Source organism: Carlito syrichta, unplaced genomic scaffold (genome assembly GCF_000164805.1).
Source record: "Carlito syrichta isolate Samal-C Ts95f unplaced genomic scaffold, Tarsius_syrichta-2.0.1 Scaffold169442, whole genome shotgun sequence".
NCBI lineage: Eukaryota > Metazoa > Chordata > Mammalia > Primates > Tarsiidae > Carlito > Carlito syrichta.
In genome coordinates, this window is record NW_007113538.1 from 596 (window position 1) to 12555 (window position 11960).

The 11960-nt window shown below is 62.1% G+C and overlaps 1 protein-coding gene across 1 annotated transcript in view; it reads left to right on the top strand.

Annotated features, from left to right (window-relative positions):
• Positions 1-11960, top strand: part of LOC103252709 (fibulin-2-like) — a gene marked incomplete at its 5' end in the record, with an annotated part of 44876 nt that overhangs the window by 488 nt on the left and 32428 nt on the right. The gene's annotated exons all lie outside the window — the stretch shown is intronic.

The window sequence follows — 11960 nt, forward strand, 5'->3', positions numbered from 1 at the left end:
CCTGCCACTCCCTGGTCAGGCGCCTGGGACTGTGCACGCCGCCCCTGTGAGCACCTTCTCTGCTCGTCGCCCGGCCGTGGCTGCCCCTCCCCTAGAGCAGAAGCCAAAGCCCTCACGGGCCACAGGCCCCGTGTAGCCTCCCTGGAACCTCCTGGACCCTGCTCGGCTGGCTCTACTGTCCTGGCCCCTTTCCCCAGGGCGTTTGCCTGTGCCGTTTGTCTTCCCGAAATGCCCGTCTAGGCGGCTGGGGGCTCGTCCCTGCCCTCCATTCAGCAGTCTGCCCAGGCCTCTCTCACCTTCCCTGACGATCCACCGTCCCTCCTGCCCTGCTAAAGTTTCTCTTAGCTGTGCCTGCCGTGAGAGCAGGCAATCCCTGCGTGCTGGTTTGTTGCTTTTCTCTCCTGGTAGAATGTAATCTCCATGAGGTGAGAGTGGGAATCACGCCTGTCACGGTCAGTGAGCCCAGTGGCCTCCAGCAGGGCCTGCACACAGTGGGTGCTCTATAAGTGTTGGGTGAATACATATGTGAACTGACAGGGGCTCCTTGGTCACCCCTTCTCAGTCATCCCCCTGCACCCTGGTTCTCCTGTTCCAAGCCCTGTCTACACTGTTCTTGGCCAGCGCAGACAGCACCTCCTCTAGGAAGCCCTCCCCTCAACCTTTGTGTTGTGTCTCACCCCAGCCTCTCTTTCGAGGGTGCTCTGGGGAGGCGTCTGGTTTCTAGAGATCTCTCCCCACAGCAGGAAGCCCGCGTCTTGTTCGTTCCCATGTCATTGCTCTGCAAGCCTTCATTAGGTGCCAGTGTGGGGTGGCCCTGGGAATTGGTCCGCCGGCTGGGGGCTGTGAGGGAGAGACGCCTGTGTGGTATCTGGGAAGGCATCCTGGAGGGGGCCACGAAGGGCCCTGGGATCTCTGCAGTGTTCCTGCCTGCCCATCCTGCTGCCCGCAGGTGCCTGGCCTGGCGCAAGCTCTTAATTGCTTCTCTGCTATTGGGTCCTCCGGCGGTCCTCGCTGGGCACAGACTGTGGGCGTGGCCTGTGCGCATGCAGCCTGGGGAAAGCGGGGCTCTGCGATTCCTCCAGGCCTCCCAGGGCCAGGCTGCCCCTGCCGTGACGCGACTCCCTGGGCGAGCGGGAGAGGTGGCTCCCTCTCCCCACTCTAAGCTAGCGCAGCCCGGGGTTATGGCTTGTGACTCCAGGCCGAGTGGGGGTGGTGGGCCTGCGGAGGGGCGTCCCGGAGTGCGTGGGCCCTGGGTGGGCCCGCAGCCTGGCTCAGGAGCGTGGGGCATGCCGTGTGTCTCGGCTGCAGCCGGCCTCCCGGTTTCCAGGACAGCCACAGCTGCTGCTTCGCCCCGCCATGTGCTGCCAGGGCCTCTCTGGTTCCAGGCATCGGGATCCTGGGACAGCTTTGTTCCCAGGAGCCTTCTCTCCCCTCTGCCCGGAGCTTTCCCAGATGGATTTTGGGGCATGGCCTCGGATGAGGGCTGCCAGGGGATGGGTCCGAGTACCCTTCTCCTGGCTGAGGGCTGTCCTGGCAGGGCCTGGCGCACACACAGGCCCAGAGCCTGGCGCGAGCCTGGCATGGACAGCAGCTGTCCCCTCCTCCGTGTGGGACACAGAAGGGCTGAGGCGTCAGGGCCGGGGTGGACTTAAACGGGGCCAGGAGCGAAAACTTGGCGGGGGAGACAGGAGACAGCCGTACCACACCCCATTTCTGGCCCCTCTGTCCTGGGGGCTCCTCATCATGCCCCAGCTCATGGGCTCTGGCTCCCCCACCCCTGTAACGCGGGCACGCGGCTCACGGTTTTGTCTTTGCTTCAGCGTTTCCATGTGTGCGCCTCAGGGAAGTCCCTGCGTCACGGGCTGTTCTGTGGATCAGGCATGCTAATTCGTGTCAAATGCTTGCAGGAGCGTTCAAGCATCAGTGCTGGTTGTTGGCCATCCTGTCCCAGCCGCTCCCTTCTCCAACAGATGCCGCTGGGGTTGACCCAGTGGACACGGCAGAGTCGACCCAGTGGCCCGGCCCGGCCCTCGGGGTCCCCGCGAGGGAGGAGGGCGTGGGGCGCTTTGCAAACACAGGTTGAGCCCCGGCCCCAGCGTGTGCACGCAGCATGGGGTGTGGGACGCGAGTGCCACGCGGGTGCCACGCGGGCTGGGGTCGGGCCTCCTGGTGGAGCACGCTGGGGCACGTGTGGTTTGGGCCCCGAGAGCCCTCGGATCTGGGTGGTGGAGGAGCCCTGTGTCGGGGGAAGCTGGGCAGTGGCTTTGCCTTGCTCAGCCCTGGGGCCTGCTGAGGGGACGTGGTGGGGCTGGAAGCGACCCCCCCGCCGTGTTGCCGTGGCTGTCCCCGGCCCAGAGAAGGCAGTTCCCAGCCGTCGCCCAGGCCTGGCTGGGGCGGGGGTCCTGCCTTTGGGCCGGGCCGTCCCTGCTGCTGAGTGTGTCCAGATGTGGCCTAATGGAAGCCACATGCCCGGCCCGCAGGCGGGGGAGAAGGGCCTGGCGCCTGCTGTCATTCGGGGGGCTCTGTGAGGGCAGCATCTCCACAGGGCTGGCACGGTGGAGGGCAGGGTGGAGGGGACCCGGGGCAGGCCCCTCAGGAGCTCAGGGTTCCAGGAGCAGCCGGAGGCAACCCCCGCCCTGGAGGTCTCAGCACAACCTCTGCAGGCGTCGGGGATGCGTGGCAGGAAAGGGGCTCTTTCCCGGGGCCCCATGGAGCCGGAGTCTGGGGCAGGGTCTCGGCGCTGTGGCGCTCTGCTGACAGAGAGGCTCCTCAGGGTCAAGCGCCTGCTTCCGTCAGTTGCAGATGCCGCCTAGCGTGCGACGTGGGCCAGGCGTGGTGGCGAGCGCTGGGTCTGGAGCCTTTATTCCTCGCAGCAGCCCCGCTCGGTCTGCGGGGGTGGAAGGTGGGCTTCTGAGAGCCCAGGCCACTTGCCTGTGGACGCGGGGCGGAAGGTGGTGGGCCCAGGCCTCAGCGGCACTCTTGGCATCCTCCAGCCCTGGCGGTCGTGTTTGGGCACCCAATGTGTGCGTGGGCCCGGATGCAGGGCCCAGCCCCTGCCCTCTAGGAGTTTAGGGTTTAGCGGGGGAGATCAAGAAGCCAGCGTCACCCCGGCGTGAAGTTCCCAGCAGTGCTTTGCAAGCCTGTCTGCAGGGATCTGACTCCTCCTGGGGTGGTGGGGAGTGGTGGGAAGTGGTGAGGAGAGGGCGCTCCAGACGGGGGGACAGCGCATGCCAAGGTCCTGCGGCCAGAGGGAGCTGAACCTGATGGAAGAGAAGCTCTGGGGGGTGTGAGAAGAGGCTGGAGAGGGCAGCCAGGCCCAGGGTGACGTGTGCGTTCTCAGGATGAAGACACGGGCCTCTGTCCCCAGGGTAGGAAGGAGCCATGGAAGGCACAAGGCGGGGGCTGGCATGCCCCGATGTGTGTCTTGAGGTGTCCTTTCCAGGGGCAGGGAGGAGAACACAGGCGCGTCTCTGAGGCCCCCAGAATCAGGCTGTGGCAGCATGCAGCGACCTGCCTGGACTCGACCCTGTTCCCTGGAGGACTTCTGCAGATTCTCTTCTCCCGTGTAAGCCTGTGAGGGTCTGAGGAGCCCGTGGGTGCTGCCAGGGCCCCGAGGGAGCCGGACCGGGACCCTGCGTCCCTGAGCCCCTGGCTGGTGTGACGGAGCCGCCCCCTGCGGGAGCTCCAGGCGCCTGGGGCAGCGGGGAGAGGTCGGCCTCCAGGGCTGTCGCCTGCTCAGCAGCAGGGCCCTGTGAGGCGGGTGTCGGGGGTCTCAGGCGCCCCTCTCCTTCCTCGCCCGCAGGCCTTGAAATGGGGTGCTTGGCTGTGCCAGGGCCACAGAGAGTCTGCTGGGAACGGCCACGAATGGTGCCCAGGAGGCCTGGGCCGGCGCGTTGGGAGGCCAGCTGCTTCAGTGCTGGCTGCCTGCTGCCACGCGCCAGATGCAGGCCGCTCTGAGAGTGCCGAGTCGGGAGTGCAGAGGTCCGCGTGGGCTCTGGGCCCCCCTTGCTGGCTGTGTGCCCTCGACACCCCTCTGAGCCCCGCCGCCTCTTGGTGGCTCTGAGCACAGGGCACCGCCCTGAGGACTGCTGGGGTGCCGTCTGCTGGGGCCTTGTGGAGGGAGGGCCCAGCTGGTGCCCCCCAACCTGCCGGCGGGCTTGGCTGGCAGTCCTGCTCACGGCTGCCCACTGTGCCTCTGTCCACCTGTGAGCTTCTTTTGCAGAGCGTAGTCACGAGTATTAGACGTGGCTGCAGGCGCTTCAAAGTGGGAAGACGTCAAGAGAATTCGGCTTTCTGGCTGGTGTTGCTGAAAACCTGGCAGATGTCGCCGTCTGCCTTTAGGGGCACTGAGGAGGTGTCCTCAGACTGGACAGGTGCCCTTTAGGCCAGCTGTCCTGGGCCTCACGGCCGGCCGGCCTAGTCAGCAGCTGGATTCAGGGGCACCGTCAGAAACAGAGCCTCACCCTGCGGCCGCCTTGGCAGAGTCCTTGCAGCCATCCCGTTTTATGGAGGGAAGACTGTCCCCCTGGGGTGGGGGCTTTTCTGGAGGTAGGGCCGGTGGCAAGGGCCCTGGTCTCCCAGTGGGGGTGGGGGAGTGGGCTTGTGGCTCCCACAGGGGACCTGGAGGTCGGGGTGGGTCTTGGTGGCCAGTAGCTGGGCCCTCCCCGCGCGCGCCTGCCTGGAGGGAACGAGGGCATTTCACAGCTGCACCCGCAGTGAGGGTCTGGGTCAAGGCTAGGACTGTGATGGGTTTGTCTTAACTTTTACAACTCTGCTTGCTTGCTTGCTTGCTTTCCAAACCGCCTTACTGAGATGCTATTTGCATGTCACGAGGTCTGCCCACTGAGTGTGTACAGGCCACTGGGTGTGGTGCCTTCACAGAGCTGTGCAGACATCATAAGCTCCAACTTCCGGACGTTTTCATCACCCCAGAAAGAAGCCTCATGGTCTGGAGCCGTCACTTTCCAGCCTCTCCTCCTCCCAGCCCCTGGCAGCCGCTTCTCTGCCTTCTGTCCCTGTGGCCTTGCTTCTCTGGGGATTCCCGGGACATCCAAGAATCAGACAACACGTGGTCTTGGTCTGAGACTCTTCTTTCTGTTGGCGCGGTGGGCTGGAGGCTCACCCGCGTGGCAGCTGTGTCAGCTCTGAATTCCTTTCTGGGGCTGAGTTATATGCCGTGGTTCGAATGCACCACGCTGTTTCAACCCCTTCACCTGTTTATCTGGTGGACAGATGCCACGTTCCCAGGGTGCCTGCACCTCTTTGTCTTCCCACCAGCCACGCACAAGGCTTCTGGTCTCCCGCCTCCTTGCCGACGCCTGTGGGTGTGGCTGTCCCAGTGGATGTGAAGCGGCGTCTCGTGGTTTTGACTAGCGTTTCCGTGATGGCGAGTGATGCCGAGCCTGCTTTCGTGAGGTTACTTCAGAAGGCTCTAGAATGCACGAGCACATGTTTCGTTAGCCGTGAGAGTGTGGATAGCTTCACCCCAGCGTCATGGAGTCTCTGGAAAGCTCCACTGTCCACTGTACTCTAGGACAGAGCAGGAAGAAGGCAGCTAAGATCTTCATGTTGTGATGAAAATAATCTTGGCTCAGGGATCCCCGAAAGCGTCTTGGAGACCCCCTGGGCCAGGACCACATTTGGGAGCCACTGGTCAGTGCAGCCATAAGCACACTGGTGTGTGCACATTTTTTCAGGATTACTCACGTGGGATGCATGCCATACAGTTCCGTGCCTGCTTCAGCTACCCATGTGCCTTGGCACTTTTGCCGTCCCTGTGTGGAAGGTTCCTGTGCTGTGTGGGACGGTGCCAACGTTCGTGGCGTGCCCACCTTGCGGCTGTGGGCGCGGGGAGACAGCAGTGGGCAGGATGGGCATGGCTCCCTCCCTCGTGGAGCTGCCCCTGGGGAGGGGAGACCCAGTCAGTGCAGGGAGCATGGGCACCCATCGAGCGTTAGATGGTGACATGTGCTAGGAAGACATGGAGCAGGCTGCGTATGGCTTGCCAACCCTCGCCGGGCTGGAGGCGGAAGACGGCTTCTCACAGTGGCTGGATTGGCACGGGCCTTGCTCTTCGCCTGCCCTGTGGGGGGCTCCCCAGTGAGTCCCACGGGCCACACACCCGCCAACAGCTATGGGGGCTGTGGGGTGGTCTTCCTGCCATTCTCACCAAGCCAGTGCCAGTCTTTTCTTCTGAGACACATCTCAGTCATGGTAGAAATGATCTATGGCCATAGTAACACAGGTGACCGCCAATGCCAGCACCTCTGTAGCACACAAAACATACATTGCCTTTTGCTCCAAGTCCATGGGTCAGCTGGGCAGTTCACAGACCCGGCCCTGCGTGGCCGATGTCAGCTGGGCTTGAGCTGTGTCTGGGGTAGGCTGACGGCTCAGCTGGTGCACGAGGCCTTCACCAGGATGGCTGTGTCTGCTCCACGTGGTTTCTTTTCCTCCCACGGGTTAGCCCTGGCTTGTGTTCACTGTGGAAATGGGGGCAAGAGAAAGATGAGAAACACAGGTGCTTCACTTGGGGTCAAGATGGAGAGCACCCCTTCAGCGATTAGGAGACACAGGATGGAAATAAAGATTTTGTTGCTTGCAGGTCCTGAGAGGTGTGGAGGCCACACGCGAAGCCGAGGACGGAAGGAGGAAGAGGGATGTGGGCCTGGGCTTTTGCTTTTATTGCAGTTCAGGGCGGGGGACATACGGCAGGTAGTATTCGGGCAGTTCCAGGCAAGCAGGCTGAAATTTTAAACACGCCATTGCAGAAGGCGTTCCTGGAAGGAGGTGTCACCTTGGAATCCTGCTGGCCCCAAGGCCGGGAGGTGGTTTGAGCTGAGAGCCGTCCAGCTTCCAGTAGAGGACAGACCACAGGATCTCCCTGTTGGAGAGCCAGGTGCAGAGGGGAGGCGAGGCAGCATGTCGGTCATAATCTTCAGCACTCGAGAACCCTCGCACATAGGCTCAGAATGAGCATAACCAGTGCTTGTGCCACATTCTGCTGCCAGCCCAGACAGGAGGCCAACCCAGGTTCAGCGGCTCCCCTTACCGAGAATTGTTAGAGTCGTGTTGCATTGGTCACGTTGTAGTGGGTATTGCATTGGTCACGTTGCAGCGGGCATTGCAGTGGTTACATCGCGGTGGTTGCGTTGCAGCAGTTGTGTTGCAGTGGTTGCAGTGTGCATTGCAGTGGGTGTTGCAGTGACCACATTACAGTGGTCATGTTGCAGTGAGTGTTGTCATGGTCACATTGCAGCGGGCATTGCAGTGATTGGATTGCAGTGACTGTTGCAGTAGTCATGTTGTGGTGGTTGCATTGCAGTAGTTGCATTGCAGCAGTCACATTGCAGTGGGTGTTGTAGTGGCTGCATTGTGGTTGAGTTGCAGTGGTTGTGCTGCAGTGGTTGCTTGCAGTGGGCATTGCAGTAGTTGCATTGTAGCAGTTGCATCGCAATGGTTGCACTGCAGCAGTCATGGTGCAGTGGGCATTGCAGCAGTTGCATTGCAGTGGTTGCATTGTAGTGGTTGCATTGCAGTGGGCATTGCAGCAGTCACGTTCCAGTGATTGCATTGCAATGGTTGCATTGTAGTAGGTGTTGTAGCAGGCATTGTGGTGAGCATTGTAGTGGGTGTTGGAGTGGTCTCATTGCAGTGGTCACTTTGCAGTGGGTGCTGCCATGGCCACGTTGCAGAAGGTACTGCAATGGGTGTTGCAGTGGTTGTGCTGCAGTGATTGTATTGCGGTGATCACATTGCAGCGACCACATAGCAGTGGGTATAGCAGTAGTCGCAGTGCAGTGACTGCCTTGCAGTGGTTGGAGTGCAGCAGTCCATTGCAGTGGATGTTGCCGCAGTCACACTGCAGTGGTTGCAGCGGTCACATTGCAGTGGTCACGTTACAGTGTTTGCTTTGCAGTGGTCTGGGTCGATTAAGGGAAGGAGAATCAGGGTGTCAGAGCCGTGCCAGGTGCTTCACATGCTTCATGCCATTTAGTCCTCACAACCATCTTGCAGGAAAGGGATGAAAAGTCCCTTCCGACAAGTGGGGAGCCCTGTGTTTGGCCGTGGCCCAGGGCAAATGGCTGTTGGGCCCAGCTCTGAACCCAGATCTGTGGGCACATAAGCATCTCTGGATCTCCTGCTTGGTCACCCAGGTTGGAGGCTGGCTCCGCCCCTCACTCGCTGCGTGGCTTCGGGCGAATTGCTTAGCTGCCCTGGTCCTTGGTCTCCCCATCCGTAAAAGGGGCTTCCTGCTGGCTCCCTCCTGGAGCTGTGTTTTCACTTAGAAGAAAGCTTGCGTTGGACACGGTGTTGGGGACTGTCGCGGACTGTCGCAGGGTAGCTGATATCCTGGGTGACGGAATTCCAGCCTGGGGCTTTGCTAGGAGGGCAGCGGCCTCCAAGTTGTGGACTGGATCCTGCTCCCATACCCGGGCTGAGGCAGCAGATGCAGCTGTCCTGAGGCTGAACCACGCCGGGAGTCCTTGGCCTCCTGAACCCAGAGCCTTCCAGAATCCTGGGATCCCCAGCAAATGGCAGCTCGGGGTCTGGGTTGCTTCCCTGGGGAGCTCCCTGTCTGGGCCCAGGAAGGCTTGTGTGGCCTCTTGGTCCTCTGACCTGCAGCATCTGGGGCCTCAACGGGAGGATTCTGGCAGAGGTCAGAATGGTGTGGGCTGGGCTCTGCTGGGACCTCCACCCCTATCTTCTCCGGGGTCTCCATGATGGGAAGCTGGACTTGGGGCTGTTGCGCTGAAGGCCGCGCCTGCCTTGGCCCTCAGAGGGTGAAGTCCTGCTTCTGCTGTTCCCAGCTGTGTGGTCTCAGTGAGTGACTCGCCCTCTCTGATCCTCCGCTTCCACATCTGTGACACAGGGCCCGTCATCTCAGGATGCTGGAGAAGAGCTGCGGGGATAATGTTAGTCAGCCCAGAGCCGCCGCCGCGCGGGGCCACTTGCCACCTTCTCTCTCCTGCCAGAGGGTTGCTGCACCCCGGGGGACAGGCGGGGGATGAATTTGTGTTTGTGTTTCGGAGAACGGATGTGTGTCCCCTCTGGTGGCCGGAGCGGTGCCCTCCGGTGAAGGAGCCAAGGGGCCGGGCCTGTGGGGCTGGGCGGGGGTATCGGCCCCAGCCCTCCCCCACTGTGTCACTCCAGCGGCTCCAGATGGCAGCAGGGCGTGCCTCACGGGCGTCCCCTCCCCACGCCGCGCTCTTGCTCCAGCCCCGCAACCAGGACGGCAGATGTCAGAGCTGGAGAGCCCGCCCTCTGCCGCACAGCCTGGCCAAAAGGCCACCTTCCCCTGCTGGGTCTGCACACCGGGCTCCCTTCGTCTGCCTCGTGGGGTCCCCTGCGCCAGTGGCACGTTTGTCGCGTGCCAGGTGCTGCGATCACCCTGTGCGTGCCTCAGTCTGCCAAGCCTCACGACAGCCCAGTGAGGCCGGGTGACATCATTATGACCTTTTTTCGGTGAGGTTAGTAAGGCCCGGGCAGGTTAGGTGAGTTGTCTGAGGTCCCTGACACCAGTGAAGCTGTGTCTGCTGGCCGCAGACTCGGCCCTTTGCCCCGGGCTCGTCCACCTCCCGCTGGTAGACGCTGCCCGCTGTTGGCGGGCTGAGGCTTCAAGACTGCTCTGGGTCTCTGGCCCTTGAGGGCCAAGGCCGGGCTCAGGGCAGGGCTGGCAGGGCTGGCAGGCCCGGAGTGCTGTGCTTGCCCTCAGCCCCAGGCGTGGAGTTAGGGAAGCTGGGAGTCTCTGGGGCTCTGCCGTGTGGTGGTGGGTAGGATTGGCTGGAAGGGCAGGAGTCCCCGACAGAGGCCCTGACCTTGGAGAAAAGCCGGCTCGCCCTGCTTCCAGCCTCCTCTCGCCTGCCCGGCTCGCCCGCCCGGGGCCACACGCTCTGACCAGGGTTTGCCGAGTGTCGGGGATTCCATGGGGATCCGAAGGGTGAAGACCTTCCCCCAGGGTGGGGTCCCTGCTGTGGCTCCAGAGACTGTGGCCCGCAGACCTTGGGGACGCGCATGCAGCAGAACCGGAGCCAGGTGCCCCCAGTGGAGGAGCCACGGGACAGGCGGTGTCCGTGGGGACCAGAGGCCCACGTCTCAAGCGCAGGGCCCCACTGGTTTGTCCCCCTCCCACGAGGCCCTGGGCCTTGGAGGCCCAGCAGGGCCATGACTTGGGTCTCTCTAAGAGAAGCCCAGGGTCTGGAATGTTATGCGACAGCTCGCAATTTGTAAATGCTGGCGATTAGTTCGTGTGTTTAGAGCACGCTCAGGGCACCCTGGGGCCCTGGCTTGCTGCCACAACTTAGACTCACAGAGTGTGGCCTTCCCCACCCCTTCCCGTTCTTCATGGCCCCTCCAGGACCTTGCGGTGGGCCAGGGCTGGGGAGGAGCTGGCCAGAGGCCCAGCGAGTGCAGGGGCTGCAGACCCAGAGCCCTGATCCCAAGCCAGGCTCTCTTCTCAGGCCTCCTTCCCAGAGGAGTCGAAGCTGTGGGAATGGGCCACGTGGGGGAGTGAGCGCGGGGCCCACGGGGGGGAGGCGGCACCTGGAGTGGCCACATGGGGGGCCACCCCCCGGGCCTGAGGGGAGACCCGATGAGCGCCGAGGCTCCAGGGGAGAGGCAGCCATGCACGTACAGGGAGCCCAGGGCGCCCCCTCCCGGTCAGCCCTCTCTCGGCGAGGAGCAGGGCTGAGCCAGGCGGAGGGTGGGCCTCCGGCAGGTGGGGAGGAGGTGGCAGCCTTAGGGAGGACAGCCGTGCGGGTGCGAGCCCCCGCCACCTGGGAGGGCTCGGGCCTGGAGCGCAGGATGCAGGTGTGGCCCGAGGAGAATGGCGGTGCTTCTGTCCTGTCCCCACCTGGCAGCCCCCACCTGGCGGCCGGGGGTGGGTCGGTGGTGGGCGACTGTGGAGGAGTCCCGCCGTTCCTCATCTGTCACCACGTGGCTCCTGGAGCTCGGGGGCAGGAGCCGAGAGGCCGGGGCACAGCTGGGCTCTGAGTGGGGCTCTCTGGCTTTCTGTCTCTCAGCGGTGACTGTCCTGCTCAGTGTGGCGGGGGAGCGTGTCACCCTGGCCTCTCCTGGGCCCCTGTGCTCAGCACTGATGGTCTCTCTTTCAATACTCAAGTGGCCAGCGATCCTGCAGGCTGCATGGGGAACTGGACAGAGGACGGATATATTTCGGTGGCTGGGAGACAGGCATCGGGGAATCAGATCGGTCAGCGCCTGGTCAAGGTCTGGCAGGTGGGCCTGGTGGGGCCACGGTCCCAAGGACAGTCGAGACACAGAATGGCTTTTCGGTTCATGACAGATGCCATATAGGAAGGCAGTCCCGTAGGATTACCGTGGAGATGAAAAACTCTGTCACCTGGTGACAACGTGCCATCATAAGGTCGTACGCAACACATTGTTCACGTGTTTGGGCGCTGCTGGTGTAAACACACCTACTCCGCTGCCCGTCGTCTAAAAGTATAGCACGTACGGTTGTGCAGGGCACATAACACTTGATAATGATAACACATGACCGTGTTATGGCTTATGTCTTTACTGTGCTTTTTATCATTGTTTTAGAGTGTATGCCTACTTACACAAAAAACTGTCAGACAGCCCCGGGCAGGTCCTTCGGGAGGCGTGTCAGAAGAAGACGTTGTCGTCATAGGAGGTGGCAGCCCCTCTGAGTTATGTGTGTTCCTGCCCCTGAAGACCTTCCAGGGAGACAAAATGTGGTGAAAGTGATGTTGATGAGTTTGACCCTGGGCAGGCCTAGGCTAGTGTGTGCTTGTGTCTTCACTTGTGTGTGTGTGTGTGTGTGTGTGTGTGTGTGTGTGTATGAAAGCAGGATTTATCCAGAGGACAGGAAAGCTCCCACAGTGAGAGGAGACCTCGGGGTTGTCCTGTGCTTTCACTTTTTTTTGTTTGTTTGTTTTTGAGTTGGAGTCTTACTCTGTCGCCCAGACTGGAGTGCAGTG